The sequence below is a fragment of the Coptis chinensis genome, chromosome 6, assembly GCF_015680905.1.
Source record: "Coptis chinensis isolate HL-2020 chromosome 6, ASM1568090v1, whole genome shotgun sequence".
Classification (NCBI taxonomy): domain Eukaryota; kingdom Viridiplantae; phylum Streptophyta; class Magnoliopsida; order Ranunculales; family Ranunculaceae; genus Coptis; species Coptis chinensis.
The window spans coordinates 58,959,770-58,975,566 of NC_141461.1; the positions used below are offsets into that span (position 1 = coordinate 58,959,770).

The following is a 15,797-nucleotide window of genomic DNA, read 5'->3' on the forward strand; positions in this document are numbered from 1 at the left end:
TTTTGAACCCCTTCAAAAAAAAACTCCGAAGTAGAACTTAATTTCATTTTGTACATATGTGTTATGTAAGATCAACTGATTCATAAACCACGCACAAAACAATATATGAGACAACTGCACAACTCCGTATTAAGACTGTAATTAATTAAACTTAGTTTAGTAGAAAATGTACAGACTTGTTTTGTCAATGCAGTTAGATAAAAAAATCCAAATTCAACAAAAAATCAAATGCTCCATTCCAATCAGCTTCACTGTAAACATTATTAAACAAAAAATAACTTACTATATAACCAAAAACCAATATCATCCACAAAGGCCAAAACTATCCACACAAGCCACAGCTATCAAAACAAAAGCTATCCACATGATCCACATCTATTTGCCTATCCACACTATCAAGCTCTAAGCACAACTGCATTTCATAACAAACAAAAATAATCCAACTTATTCAAGTTCATTTAGATGTTGTTGTAATGTTGTTAATTCATTAATTAGATTGGTTTTGGCTCTACTGTTTTTGAGAGAAGCACAGAAACAAAAAACAAAAAAAAAAGAAAGAAAGAAAGAAACCAAATAAGTAGTTATTACCTTTGTTAATGATGATGCTGACTGATGGAAGAGTGGTGGAGGAATGGTGGCGGCCTAGATTGGTGGGGGATGTAGCGGCTCAGCCCTAGTTAATGGGTTTTTACTTTTTAGTTTTTACTAATTGGTAATTTGGTACGATATATTTTTAATTTTCTACTAATCTAGTGTATTAAGATATTGCGGATCGGGTCGGTTATTTTCGGTTATACCAAATCCAAACCGAGCACCGAACCGACCCTGTCGATTTTGCTATTTAACAAACCGATCCGAACCGTCTTAAATGGATAACCGACCCGTATAGTTCGGGTTGGGTCGGGTCGGTCGGTTTAGTCGGGTACATCGGTTTTATGCACACCCCTAGCTGTTGGGGACACTCTCTTTGCCCCAGGTGTTCCACGAAGGGCTCATCCCACTCCGCGGGCTCGGTCATGCACTTAAGCCTGTTGGGTCACTCTCCTTGCCCCAGGTATCTCTCGCATCTTGGAGGGCTCATCTCACTCCGCCATTGGGGACACTCTCTTTGCCCCATGTGTTCCGCGGAGGGCTCATCCCACTCCGTGGGCTCGGTCAGGCACTCAAGCTTGTTGGGTCGCTCTCCTTGCCCCATGTATCTCTCGCATCTCGGAGGGCTCATCCCACTCCACTATTGGGGACACCCTCTTTGCCCCATGTGTTCCGCGGGTGGCTCATCCCACTCCGCGGCCTCGGTCAGGCACTCAAGCCTGTTGGGTCACTATCCTTGCCCCATGTATCTCTCGCATCTCGGAGGGCTCATCCTACTCTGTTGCTGGGGAAATTCTCTTTGCCCCATGTGTTCCGCGGAGGGATCATCCCACTCCCGGGCTCGGTCAGGCACTCAAGCCTGTTGGGTCACTCTCTTTGCCCCATGTATCTCTAGCATCTCGGAGGGCTCATCCCACTCTGCTGTTGGGGACACTCTCTTTGCCCCATGTGTTCCGCGGAGGGCTCATCCCACTCCGTGGGCTCGGTCAGGCACTCAAGCCTGTTGGGTCACTCTTTTTGCCCCATGTATCTCTCGCATCTCGGAGCCATGGAGGGCCCCCTCCCACTCCTTGGTCTCGAACAGATTCTGGAGTCCCTCCCGACCTTTCTGTTGTATCTCTTATCTGCAGAGGGCTCATCCCACTCTGCGGGCTCGATCAGGCCCTCAAGCCTGTTGGGGCCACTCTCCTTGCCCCATGTATCTCTCGCATCTCAGATTCACATTTTATATTCTTCTTTAAACACTACATATAAGAAATGTCTTTTCATTCACAAAAGTGTTGTGGTTTTATGCATGTACATACAGCTCTAGTCCTCTGTTCTGGACTTCCTTTCATTGCACAGTACCCCATTATATTTAATGGTAAAATTTCTTCAACATTCTTACGTTCCAAGGCTTGTCTATCAGTTTACCCTTCATGGTCTGCAACCTGTATGTACCAGAACCTCCCACTTCCACCACGGTATACGACCCCTCCCAGTTAGGCCCTAACTTCCCATCCTTCTCTTCCTTGGTACTCGGAGTTATCCGATGTAGCACCAACTCCCCAATCTCAAAACGCCGTGGTCGAACCCTTTTGTTGTATTGCCTTTGCAGCTTTCGGTGATACTCCTCCAATCGAATGCGAGCTGAGTCTCTTTTCTCCTCTGCCATATTCAAGTCTCCTGCCAATATTCGCCAATTCGACCCCCCTTCCACAGCCTTGGTCCGCATAGTGGCCGCCACCATTTCCGTAGGAATCACGGCCTCGACGCCATAAGCTAAGGCGAAGGGAGTCTCCTTGGTGCTTGTCCGTGGTGTGGTCTGGTAAGCCCAGAGCACATGGTTCAATTCATCAGCCCACGCACCCTTCTTATCTTCTAACTTCCTTTTCAAATTGTTCAGTATGGTTTTGTTAGACGACTCCGCCAGGTCGTTGCCCTCGGGGTTGTAAGGAGCAGAGAATCCTTGTTTTACCCTGTATGCTTGTAGAAACGCCGTCACCTTAGCTCCCGTGAACTGCGTCCCATTGTCTGCAATGATGGTGTTCGGTAACCCAAACCGGCATATGATGTTCTCCCACAGAAATTTAATCACCTGTGTTTCTTTGACTTGCTGCAAGGGGACGACCTCCATCTCATGGATCCATCGCTTCCCTAATATCGCGTTGTATTGTGATGCAGCGTCCACCACCATGAACCTCGCAAATACCGTCACCGGACCAGTAGTCACTGGTAACAAGAGTTCTCCTATAGGTTCTGTCATGCTTCCATTGAATCCGTATAAATTAGTCCGCGGAGGCCTCAACTGCTTAGGATCCATTCTCATTTCTTCCAACGCTCCTTTGAATAACAAGTCCACCGCGTTGCCACAATCGATCAACACTCTCTTCACCAAGTAATTGCCCATCGCCACCGTGATGACCAATGCATCCTCATGGGGCGAATCTACTGCCCGCAAATCCGCCTTGCTGAAGATGATCCTGTCTCGGTCCTCTGCTGACTCTATCCTTTGTCTCGGTCTATCAATCCCCTCGTGGATCTGCTGAATACTCGCGGTCCTCCTTACCCGTTCTCTGTGAGCATTATGACTTAGCACCTCCCCACTGAAAATCACGTGAATTGTTCCCAATATCTGATCCTGTCGCGGCCTACGTTCCTCATTCTGTGCATCCCTCACAAACTCTCTCATCTTGCCCTTTTCCACCAACCTCTGGACCATCCACTTCAGCGCATAACAGTCATCCGTCTCATGGTTTCTCATCTGGTGGTATGCGCATAAGGGTTTATCCAGTAACTCTATTGGCGTGGTCCGCAGACCTTCATATCCCTTCAAGTTCTTAATCAACGGCAATTATTCTCTCAAGGGTCTATTCAGTGGTGTCACCTCTATCTCCCAGTACGACTTCCTTTCTCTGTTATCCCTTCGAGCCATTTCTCGGACTCTTTCCACCCTCGGAGCGTATCCGCGGTACCCCCCACCTCCCTTTTCAGACGTCCCTTCCTTTCGGTGCTCCCTGTTTTTCTCTAATGAAAGAACAACTTTCCCTGATCTCCTAGACTCCTTTTGTAAAGTGTCCTCATACCTGATGTACTTCTCTACCCGCAGATACAACTCATGCAAGGTTGCAATCTCGTTCTTCACTACTGACTGATGCACTCCCGTTCCTGGCCGCAACCCTCGTTCAAATACAATCACCGCGGTTCTCTTATCCAGATTCTCAACCTTCAATGTCTCAGCTTTGAACCGACACAAATATTCCCTCACTGATTCCGTTGACCTCTGTCTCACGTTGAATAAAGCAGCGATGTCCATTGCTCGCTTCTTCTGGTGTATGAAATGATCTACAAATGCTTGTTCCAACTCTTGGAAATTCTTTATGCTCCATGCTAGCAACCGATAATACCAGTCCGATGCCCCTCCTTTTAAACTGGCCGGGAACATCATGCATCTCAGCCCATCATATCTTGATTCTTGCCACAAGGGCATCTGCTATCTAAAATGATGGATGTGATCTGCTGGGTCCCTTTTACCGTCGTACCTCTCAAACCTAGGCTGATTAAAACGCTTTGGGAACTCCGATGTCCAAATGAAATCTGCTAACGGATTGCGGTTTAGCCCCACCACCACCTGACTAGCTGCTCCTCCCTGACTCTTAGCCTTCTGCTGGTTCGCTTCCCTATCCTTGTCTATCATCTCTTGCACCTGCTCAATTGTTAAGCCGGTCATTGGGTTTTCAACGAGGTTTGGCTCATCGTCTTCCTTTTCAGATCCATCTCTTGACTCTCCATCTACGCCTTCCTCTTCTCATTCTCTCTCTCCTCAACCCTTCATTCTCCTCTCTCAACCTCCCTATCTCTTCTCTTATAAGCCACGTCTCTTCTATTTCCGGTTCCTCTCTCATGCCTCCTTCTTCATCAATCATCGCCTCTTGTGTCGGTTCCTGCACTGCCACCTTCTTCGGTCTGCCTACACGTTTTTTAGGTGCCATTCTTATTTTGTTTTCGGTTTCCCACAGACGGCGCCAAATGTATTAACCTAAAAACTCTTACTCTCTTTTTTTTTTTTTCTCTCGCTTCTTTTTCTCTCCCTCCTCTAATGCGGCCTCCCCCCTTTTTCTCTCCTCCTATTTTCTTTATATACCCTCCCCTTCTCTCTATGCACCGTCCATCTGTCTCTCCATCAGACGGTTCTCCCCTTGGTCGTACCACGACCACGTCTGACTCGTAGGGTTCCACGGCTCCACTCTTTGCTCCCTATTGTAACATATTTAGCTACTCCACTCTTTTGTCCCGCTGACTCAGTCACACCTATCCAATCCGTCCCCCTCCCCTTCATCACATGACTATTTCTTGTGCCACGTCCCCTCTTTAGGGTTTCGCGGATATGATTCAGTACTTTTCGGCCTATCTTGTTTCACTGCCTTCCTCCTTTGTCCTTGTCCAAACCCCGTGTCCCATAATGGCCACTATAGTCACTTATAAACGTCGGAGATCTTTCCTCCCTAGAACTGATCCGAGAGAAATTCCACATCCCTGATGATATTGGCCTGGAGTGGGGGAGATTGTCTGATGAGTTGGCCTACAAGGAAGTAGCGCTCATCACAATCAGTCAATTTAGGGCCGGACTCACCCTTCCCCTCCACCCACTATTAAGAGAATGTCTGGTTCACTTCAATCTTGCTCTTGGCCAAGCAGCACCCCTGTTATACAGAACTGTCATGTACTCTACCATACTGGCCAAGAAACGTGGATTCGTTATGAATTGTTGGGTGTTTGAATATTTCTATGAGGTCCGCCGCATTAGGGACCAATTTTACTATTACCTCATGACCAGAGACAAGAACTCTTCGATTGTCTTTTTTGAGGGGAAGCAGAGTGACGAGGGTTGGGCTGATCATCACCTTCGTGTGTTGGGTGATGCGTGGGGCGTTCGTCCTTCTGATGCTAATGGTGAGCTAGTGAGAATTCCTGTTCTCAGAAAACATGCACACTCATGCTCTAACCAGTAAGTCTATTTTCTCACGAATTTTGCAATCATTATAAGAGTCTTTTGACTGAGTTTCTTTGCTATTATTCCCTAGGTGACTCTTCCCCCTGGAATCAATTAACTGCAATTGATCCTGCTACGGTGGACTTCATCAAGAAGATCCCCAAGGAACAAAGGATGCCTTGGGTAATAGTTCCTGACCCCACCCGTCTTTTTGAATATTTCAACATGTCTGCTGAAGAACTGTTGGAACTTGCCCCCAACTTTTCCCCTTTTGGGATAAACACTGTGAATTCTGGGTGCACAGTACTTCCTCCTCCTATGGATCAGGATGTTGGACTTTTTCCTCCTCCAGTTCAGGATGAATCCTCTCTGAGTACTAGAAGAAGAGGAAACCGCAAAGAGAAGAGTTATGTGGCAACCTCCAGCGATGTTGCGACATCGGGCTCAGTTAAGGAGCCAGCTGTCAGTGATGATTGTGTGATCATTGGCGGGAGGGGCCCTGAACTGCCTCATGAGCTTCTGGCGGCTAGCAATTTTAAGAGAGAAGTATGTGCGTCCAATCGTTCAAGACTGAAGAGAGCTGATCCTGCTTCTGATGTTGCCCCATCTGGTAAGAAAATGAAAATTTGCCCTCTGACTATAAATGAAGAAACACTTTTCAAGGTTCCTGTGAGTATCCCCCTATGGTAAGTCTTTTGAGAAAGTAGCTGTACCCCTACCAGTTTAAGATCCTCCTATATGTTCTGAATAGGGTGGTGACTATGTACCTTTGACTATTGATCCTTCCCTCCCCGATAACCGAAAGGGGAAGGGCGTTGCTGAGACAACTGTTGTAACAATTGCTCTCCCCCCTCATCGATTTGGCGATAGGAGGGGGGGGGGGGGGTTGAGTGACGACATTCCCTTTTTGCCACAATCTTCAAATTCCCCTGAGAGGGAGATGATCGTGGAAATGAGGCATTGGGGCCGAATTGATGAACTTCCTGTTACTAACAAACACTCTGTTAATGATGTTGATATCACATTTGGTGTTCTGGAAACTGCGCGACTTCCTATTGATAAGGCTGAAGCCAATATGGCTAGTAGTCTGGATCTGTGTCTTTCCATAAATTTGCTGTTCATCTTGCCAAGGTAAGACTTGCTTTTCTGTTTAATGTTCTGTTTCTCTCATTGTGTTACTTACACATTCTATATTCTTTTCCAGTTAGTGAATAACTTTTTGGCCATGAAAGAACCCATCTTTGCGGCCTCAGCCGATACAGCTACTGGTGAGTTGATCTGGGTGAAAGAGGCTGCTGAGAAAAGAGTTGAGGGGCTGCAGATCCAGGTTGACCAAATTTTGGCGAAAGAGAAGAAATATGATGCTGGTTTCAAGAATATGAGAGATACGATATCCAACCTCCATAACTCTCTAGATAAAGCCCAAAAAGGAGTTGCTGATGCTGCCTCTTGGAAAGTGAAGTTCTTGGAACTGCGCTCCCACTTCACCACTTTGCAAGCTAAACATGATCAAGTCCAAAGGGAGCTTCACTATAGGAATACCGAGATGAGAACCCTTGGCAAGCCATTACCCATGCCAATAAAGTCATGACTAGTTATGAGAGGGCTCTCAAAGAGAAGTGCCTACATTCTGAGAAGAAGGTTGGTGATCTCTTGGCGAAGACCTTTGAGTTATACTCCAAAGTGGTGGAGGAGGTGAAGAAGAGGTCAGCTGAAAATGCCATTCGTTTTGCTCTGAGAGTACTTGATGTTTCTGAAGAGTCCTTTAATGCAGCCAAACAAGTTAAGTTTGAAGAGGCTATTGAGGCTACTAGGTATGTTTCTCAGTTGGATGATCAGGGGTAGGTGACCAACCCCTTCATCTTATTTTCTCATCTGAACACTAGTATCTCCGCGATTCATAATGAACTTATGCCTGATGCCTCCTCCTCTTCTGAAGAAGACACCGATGATAACATGCCTCCCATTCAACTTCCTTTCTTGCCAGTGCTAGTTTCAGGTGAGTGTTCTGTTCAGCCTTCAACCGTTCTAGCCAGTCCTACCACACAATTAGTTCTTGAAAGTGGTCAAGGAGTTCTTGATGATGGTGCAGCAACAAGTACTGATGCTGAACCGAAGTTTGATTCTACCCCTACTCAACAGGCTAAGTAAAGACTTAGCTATTCAGTTCATGATTTAGAAAATAATTATTTTGAAACAATTATTCTATGGGTCTGTAATATTGAGCTATCTAGCTCACATACTATTTACTTACTGAGTTCTGCAGCTTTTCTATTTTATGCATGCACTTAAAGCCTTTTATGTTATATAACATATAATGACATGTACTACTATGCATATTCTACCCCTGATGCCCCCAAAGTTCATTTGGAACAACAATAGGTGTCCCTAGTAGGCTAAACAGGTTAAAATGAGGCATAACCAGAATCTGATCAGGATATCTTGGGAGCCGTTCAAGTTGACTGTAATTGTAAGTTTGATCGTAATAGAGACATAGTGCCCAGAGGAGCCATGTGTCTTTGCGAGAGTAACTTGGTGCCTTGAGCACAACTTTGTGTTTAGTAACGACAGTTTCTATTTATTTAAAAAATAAATAGGTTATCGCCAGAACAACAGTGGGGGAGTCTTCCTCAGCGCCATCAAGGCCGATATAATTCCAGGCCAATGATTGCGTGCTAGGATCTGGATCCAACCCAGATCTTCCCAGCAACCCCCATTTTTAATGTTATGAGAGCTCCAGGAATTGGCATACAGTTTGGGTTCCCAAGAAAACTATCTCTTGTTCCAAGTCAAACTGGTATATAGTTTACTGAACAGTTAGTGTGGTTAGATTCCCTAAAGGCTTAACCCATCGAGGATAATCGCAGTCTAAAAGAATTGGTGTACAGTTCAGGCTGCATGGGGATGAGAAAGGAATTAGCATATAGTTCAACTTCCCCAAACTCAAAATCACTGGTTCTAAAGCAAATTGGTATACAATATTCTTGAACAGATAGTGAGAAGATAATTCCCTAAAGGTTTAGTCCATTGTGGATAATAAATAAAGAACTGAAGCAAGGAATAAATTCGATTGCAAGGTGAGGAACTTTATTGATGACTGGAGAGAGTAAACAATGCATAAAGAGGCATGAAATAACAATTTACTAATAGTACTTGCGAAGTGTTGTGCGTTCCATGGTTTGATAAGAACGTCCCCTTCAACAATACGTAGGTAGTAAAAACCAATTCGGCCAACCTTATCGATGATGTACGGTCCTTCCCAGTTAGGCCCAAGTTTGCTGTTATGCTCTGGGATCTCACGTAGAACCAGGTCACCAGATTTGAAAGATATAATTCAGACTCTCTTGTCGTATGATCTTTTCAGAATCTACTGGTTGGCAGCCAAGCGCATTGCGACACCTTCTCACTTTTCATCTAGGAGATCCATTTCTCTACATAATAATTCCTCATTGTCCAGGGTGTGCATAACGTCCGACTTCTGAGTGGGAGCTACCAGTTTGGGATGTATGACAGCTTTAGTTCCATAGGTTAGTGAAAATGGGGACTCACCAGTCGATCATCTGGGTGTAGTTCGGTATGCCCATAGGACCTTAGGTAGTTCCTCGACCTATAAGCTTTTTGCGTCATCTAATTTGCGCCTCATGTTGTCCAAAATAACCCTATTGGAGGCTTCAGCCTGGCCATTGCCTTGTGGATACCTTGGAGTTTAGAACAGATGGGTAATGTGAAACTCCTCACAGAGTTCAGCGACCAATCCGCCATCGAACTGTTGCCCATTATATGAGATGATAACTTTGGGTATGCCAAACCTGTAGACAATGTTGTTCCAAATGAACTTTCTGACATCCTGTTCCCGAATGAAGATAAGGGGAACTGCTTCACTTGGTAAAGTAATCCGTCGCGACCAATAAGAATCTGATATTGTCGGGAGCGGGTGGCAAGGGCCCCACAATGTCAGTTCCCCACTATGCAAATGGCCACGGGATGGCCAATGGGTGCAGCTCTATTGTTGGAGCATGGATAAGTGGAGCATGTCGTTGACACTTTTCACATTTGTGGGCAAAAATTTGTCTATCCTTTTACATATAAGGCCAAAAGTATCATTGCCTTAGGATCTTGAGGACTAATATTCTACCCCTCGCGTGGTTGCCACAAATTCCTTTGTGAACATCTCGCATGACCTGTTCAGCGAGGTCTGGAGAGAGACATCGAAGATGAGGTCCTAAAAAGGACTTCTGGTAGAGATCATCTTCAATGAGGGTGAATCTTGGTACCTTTGCAAGCAGACGCCTTGCTGTGTTCTTATCCTCCGGGAGTGTTTCGTCTTTGAGGTAAGACTTGTATGAATCCATCTAGTTTGGTGTGGTGGTTGGAATAACACAAACTGTTGTAACAATGAGTGCTTGGATACTAGGTTTGTCTTGGAACTCTATAGGGATGGAGCGAGACTTGTTGTTGCCCAATATTGAGGCAACATATGCCAAAGCATTTGCTTGTCGATTTTCTGATTGAGGCAACTGATAAAATTGAATACTCTCAAACTTGCCCTAAAGGCCCTTACCAGTTCCAGGTATTTGGCCATTCGTTTATCTCTGGCCTCATATCCTCTATCAACTTGAAACACAACCAGCTGCGAGTCACTAAAAACTGTGAGGTATGTTAGGCCCAGGTTGAGAGCCATTGTGAGGCCAACAAGTATCGCCTCATACTTTGCCTCATTGTTAGAGGCGTTCCAACCTAATCGGATGGATTTCTCCAGTTGCATGTTGTCAGGAGTAACTAACGCAACTCCAACTCCTGCACCTCTGTCATTTGAAGACCCATCCACAAATAGTCGCCATTTCCCATGGGTCTGGACGGGTGTTTGGAGATTCAGGCAAGATGCCATCATCTGAACTTGGGGTTGTTGAGTCGTACCCAGTGTAGGTTATTGGGAAATCTCCCAAGAATTCTGCTAGTGCCTGGCCCTTCTCTGAGATTCTTGGGACGTAGATAATATCATACTCTGATAGCTGCATGGACCATTTAGCTAACCTTTTTGACCTGTTCGGCCTTTCCAGAACTGATCGTAACTGGTACTCTGTGATTACTCTGATAGTGTGGGACTAGAAGTATGGTCATAATTTCTCTGCTGCAAAAACAAGGGCTAAAACAACTTTTTCAAGTTTAGGATACCTTGTTTCTGCTGGTAGGAGCGTTCGGCTTAAGAAATAGACAGGTTTTTCAACCTTCTTTTCGTCCACACGTATCAATACAGAATTGATACCGTAGTCAGATGAAGAGAGATAAAGACCCAAAACTTCTCCCTCAACTGGTTTGGAAAGGATTGGTGGTGCCCCCAGGTATGTTTTGAGTTGATCGAATGCTTTTTGGCAATCTTCCATCCATGCAAATGAGGTATTCTTTCATAGTAACTGAAATAGAGGTTTGCACTTATCTGAACTCTTAGAGATGAACCTGTTCAGAGTTGCTAACCTGCCTGTAACTTTTTGAACCTCTTTCATGTTTTTAGGTGAAGGCATTTCTATGAGTGCCCAGATCTGATCTGGGTTCACCTCGATTCCTTTCTTAGTAACCAGGTACCCTAAAAACTTCCCAGATGAGACAGCGAAAACACATTTCGCAGGGTTGAGTTTCATGCGATACTCTCAGAGAATTTCAAATGCACGTTTTAGGTGGGAGAGATGATCTCCCTGTCTCAAGCTTTTGATCAAGAGATCGTCTATGTACACCTCCATAATGTTGCCTATCAATCTTTCAAACATTTTGTTTACCAAACGTTGGTATGTGGCTCCCGTATTCTTCAGTCCGAATGGCATGACCTAATAACAGTACAGGCCATCCTCGGTTGTGAAAATAGCATGCTTGTGGTCTTCCTCATGCAATGGGATATGGTTGTAGCTAGATGACCCATCCGTGAAAGATAGTAGTTCATGTCCAGCCGTTACATCTACCAATTTGTCAATCCGTGGCAAAGGGTAAATGTCTTTTAGACACGCGCGGTTCAGTTTTATGAAGTCGATACAGATTCTCCATGACCCATTCTTTTTACGTACTGGGACAATATTAGAAATCCAGGTGGGGAAATTGATTTCCTTGACAAAATTAGCTGCCTTTAGCTTTTCAACTTTGGCTTTTACCGCTTTGGATCTATCGGCACCTATCTTCCTCGGTTTCTACTTGACTACTACTGCATCACTGTAGACATTGAGCGGTGACATGCCACATGTGGGTCAATCCTAGCATTTCTTCGAATGACCAAGCAAACACGTCTTTGTGTTCTCAGAGGAAGTGTATTAGAGCCCGACGCTCTTCAAAACTCAATAAGGTGCCGATAAAAGTGGTTTTTGGCGAGCTGCCTTCCACAATTTCCACTTTCTCTATCGACTCTAGTGAGGGGGGATCCTCCCTTTCTCTTGGGACCAGGTCTGGGAGAGGGGGATCCAACTGTAATTGCTATTTGGCGGGTTGCCCCACCTCCATTGGTTCAAAAGGGAGTGGGGACTACTTTGTCCCCAGAGTGTAGCATGCTTTGGCGGCCACCTAATCTCCTATGGGAATTTTAGACACTGGTGATAGGTGCTGGGAACAGCGCGGAGTCTGTATAGCCAAGTCTTGCCCAAGATCATGTGATAAGGTGTGTTACCAGACCAGTAGCTACAGGTAGTTGGATCTCCCCAACTGTTAGAGCTTTGTCCCCGCTGAATCCATACATGCTGGAGTTGGTTGCAACCATCTCAGAGTCAAGAATCTGTAGTTTTATTAATGCGTCATAGTATAACACATCTGCTGAACTTCCTGGATCAACCAATATACGATGCAAATTATAATCTCCAAAAGGGAGTGTAAGAACAAGTGCATCCTCATGTGGACTCTGGATGCTGAAATAGTCAGCCTCAGTGAAGAGGATAAATGGATCTTTATGGGGTATCACGTTAACTTTAGCACTCATAGTTAGTTCGCTGTTCATGATGCTCATTTGCTTGGCGATGCGCATTTGATATCGCGTACCCTTTTCAGTGACCTGCCCACTTCGTTTGCTTGCCTTTCCTGAAATCATATTTATTTGTAGCCGGCCATTGAGTGGTCCAGTACCTGGGGGTTCCTGAACTGACGTGCTGATCTCCTCAGGCTGTACTACGTTCGCCTGGTCGTGTGCTACAAACTACTTCAAATACCCTATTTCAATCAGATCCTGTAGTTCATTTTTCAGGGTCCTACAGGCTCTGTTACTGTGATCCTTACTTTTATGGAACTTGCAGTAGGTCCTCTGGTCTCTGGTACCCAGGGCGCCTGGCTTGAGTGGAGTTAGCCACTGATAAGAGCCCAAAACTGTAGTTTTAACCCCTTTAACAATATCACTTTTGACCAATTATGTGACTAATAAGTAAGAATTAGTACTGTTATCGTGTTCTTGTGTATTTCAGGCATTGGAGTCGAATATGTGCAGAAATGCGTCCCTTCCACGAGATAAAGAAGCAAATGTTGGTTGTTAAGAAGTTCTATGATTAAAAACCAAGATTCAAGGAGAAAAAGCTTTTTTAAAGCCCGGTCAAAGTTGAAAAGTAAAAGTCAATGCGAGTAGAAATAGCGCACAAAAGTCAGCAGAACTTCCGAAAGCCGTATCTTTGGACTCAGACCTCGGAATTGAGCCTACATTATTTCAAAACGACCGCCTCGGAATGAGATTTCCAATAGTCCAAGCCTTGATCCAATCAGATGAGTAAAAGTAGACAAAAAGGCTATTGAAGTCAAATCCAGTTGAAAAGGCCTCTGTGGACTGAAGAAATTGGGTTTTGGGCTTGATTTTCCAGCCCAAAACATGAATCCTCAGCCCATGCACGAAAAAGTGGATCTTGTCTCCTCCATTTGAAGACATAAGACTTAGCTCTTAAGGATCTAGTTTTTTTAGTTAGCCATTATCCAATAACTTGTTTTAGACTCCATTAATTTAGTTTTATTACCTTGTTTTGAATTCAATTTTGAATGAGTTTATTGTTATTATTCATTAGATCAATAAAGTTAGTTAGCTATTGATAATTCTAGTTTCATTTCATTAAATCATTTTAGGTTTAATTCATAGATTTAGTTAATAATCATTACTAGTTTTAATTCAATCTTGCATGATTAGACTTTCATTTTAAATCAAATAAGTAAATTTATATTCTTTTATCATGTCTTGTTATTGTTTACATACAAATGATAGTTTAATGAATCAAGGCTAAAACCTCCATTAGAGGGGTTTGAAGAAGCCTTGATGAAAACTTGATTGTTGTTAGCGTAGAATAGTTCATAATATTCTATTCCATTTTAGAAAGTAATTAGTTCACCATGAGAATGAGTTTGATTGCTTCACATGCTAGTTGTTAGTTGATAGAGATTACCATGAACAATTAGGGATTAGAAACACCCAATTGTTATGCAAAAGCATTACAATTCGGATTACGACAATTCTTCGCTAGTTGATTAAGTCGAGTTAAGGTGGAATCAAATTTCCCTAATTCTTTATCTAGATTCGAACCTTAGCATTTTAATTGCCATCTTATTATCTAGAACATTTCGATTATGTTATTTCCCATAGTTGTTAGCATAATTATATAATCTGTACTCTCATTGACTTTGATAGAACTGATAATCTTAGTTAACGTGAATTCTAAAGAATTAGGAGTGGAACGAACTTTCTATTTCAACTATATTGCAATAGCATCGAGAGTAGAAAACTTTGAATATTAAGTGTAAATTAGTTTTAGTTTTACTTGCGTTTGAGTCTCGTTACTTATTCGTAAGTAAAACTATTCATTTTACTTTTATCAAATGGCACCGCTGCCATCTTAGTTCTGTTTAGAATTGTTTACGTTAGTATTGTTAGTCTTTCCAAAGTCCCATTAAACCCACCCACCCTTGTTTGGTTCTAACCGTGATTGTTTGGTTCAGATTTTTTTTTCCAAGAACAAGCCTGAGCCCACCCCGCGCCCATACAAGGCAAAGTTTGAGCGCCACCTACGCTAAAGCGCTTGGAACTCGAGTTGGACCTGAGCGCGACCCACACCCTATCAAGGCAAATTTCGAGCGCCTGGAACTTGGAATAGACTTGAGCGCGACCCGTGCCCTCCTAAGGATATTTCTGAGTGTGACCCGCACCCTCTTCTTGAACAGCCCGATTTTCCCGATTAGTACAAACTTCCATTTCTTCAAGTTATTCAGTGTTTCTAACTTGTTAAATACACTGAGCTCACGTATGCAAGACGCTATTCATAAGCGAAGCAAGGAGGCATTCAGGTACTTCTTTCTTCCACTCCTCGCATCTCCTGTTAGAGGATTTATACTAGCATATCAGGATTGTTTTGACTATTGTCGTATTTTTTCAATATTGGACTTAGCCTTGCATGAGATTAAGGTCAGGTAGAGAAAAAACGATTAATGTAATCTATCGTGATCGTTAAAACACAAACCTTTCTAGTATACCACACACTACACCTAAAATAATGGCTGAAGAAAGAGAGTCTCATCTCTCTGACTTTTACAAAGCCTTGAACGATAGCCCAAAATCTTGCATCGTTCTTGCAGACCCAGTGAGGGATTTCTGAATCCCCCCAAATATATTTAATTTGTTACCCATTTTTCATGGGTTAGACCATGAAAAACCTTATCAGCATGCGTAGGATTGAACAAGTCCTTACCACATTCCATCATTCTACGGTTGGTGCGGAACAAATTAAACTGAGGGTGTTTCCTTTCACCCTAGCTGACAAGGCAGCGTCTTGGTTAACAGCCCAAGTGCCTAATTCTGTGGACTCATGGGCCAAACTTGTTCAACTATTTATGGAACATTTTTACCCACCACTGAAGACAGATGAAATGATTTTTAAGATTCATTTTTTTCGACAGAATCCTCATGAATCATTTTCAGAGGCTTGGAATCATTTCACTGACCTTCTTATAGAGTGTCCACATCATAACCTTGCGAAAGACACGTTAGTTCGTGCCTTTTTCAAGGGAATTTTACACCACCATAAAGAGGTCCTTGATATAATGAATGGGGGTAGTTTCCTCAGTAAAGGAGCCTTAGAGGCTTATAAGTTTTTAGAAGATCAAACAAAGCGTAATAATAACTGGGGGTAGTGATAAATAATGATATCCCCCGCGTAATAATAATGATATCCCCCGCTCCGCTAGTTCTTCTTCAACAGTTAAGGCTATCAGTATGTTTGAGGTTAAATTTGATCCTGAGCTT

The 15,797-nt window shown here is 43.7% G+C and overlaps 1 non-coding gene across 1 annotated transcript; it reads right to left on the bottom strand.

The window, feature by feature from the left end:
* Positions 1 to 15,418: 15,418 nt before the first annotated feature.
* Positions 15,419 to 15,525, bottom strand: LOC147493764 (small nucleolar RNA R71). The gene has a single exon (XR_015200650.1). It is a non-coding gene; the product is annotated as a small nucleolar RNA R71 (small nucleolar RNA).
* Positions 15,526 to 15,797: the final 272 nt, after the last annotated feature.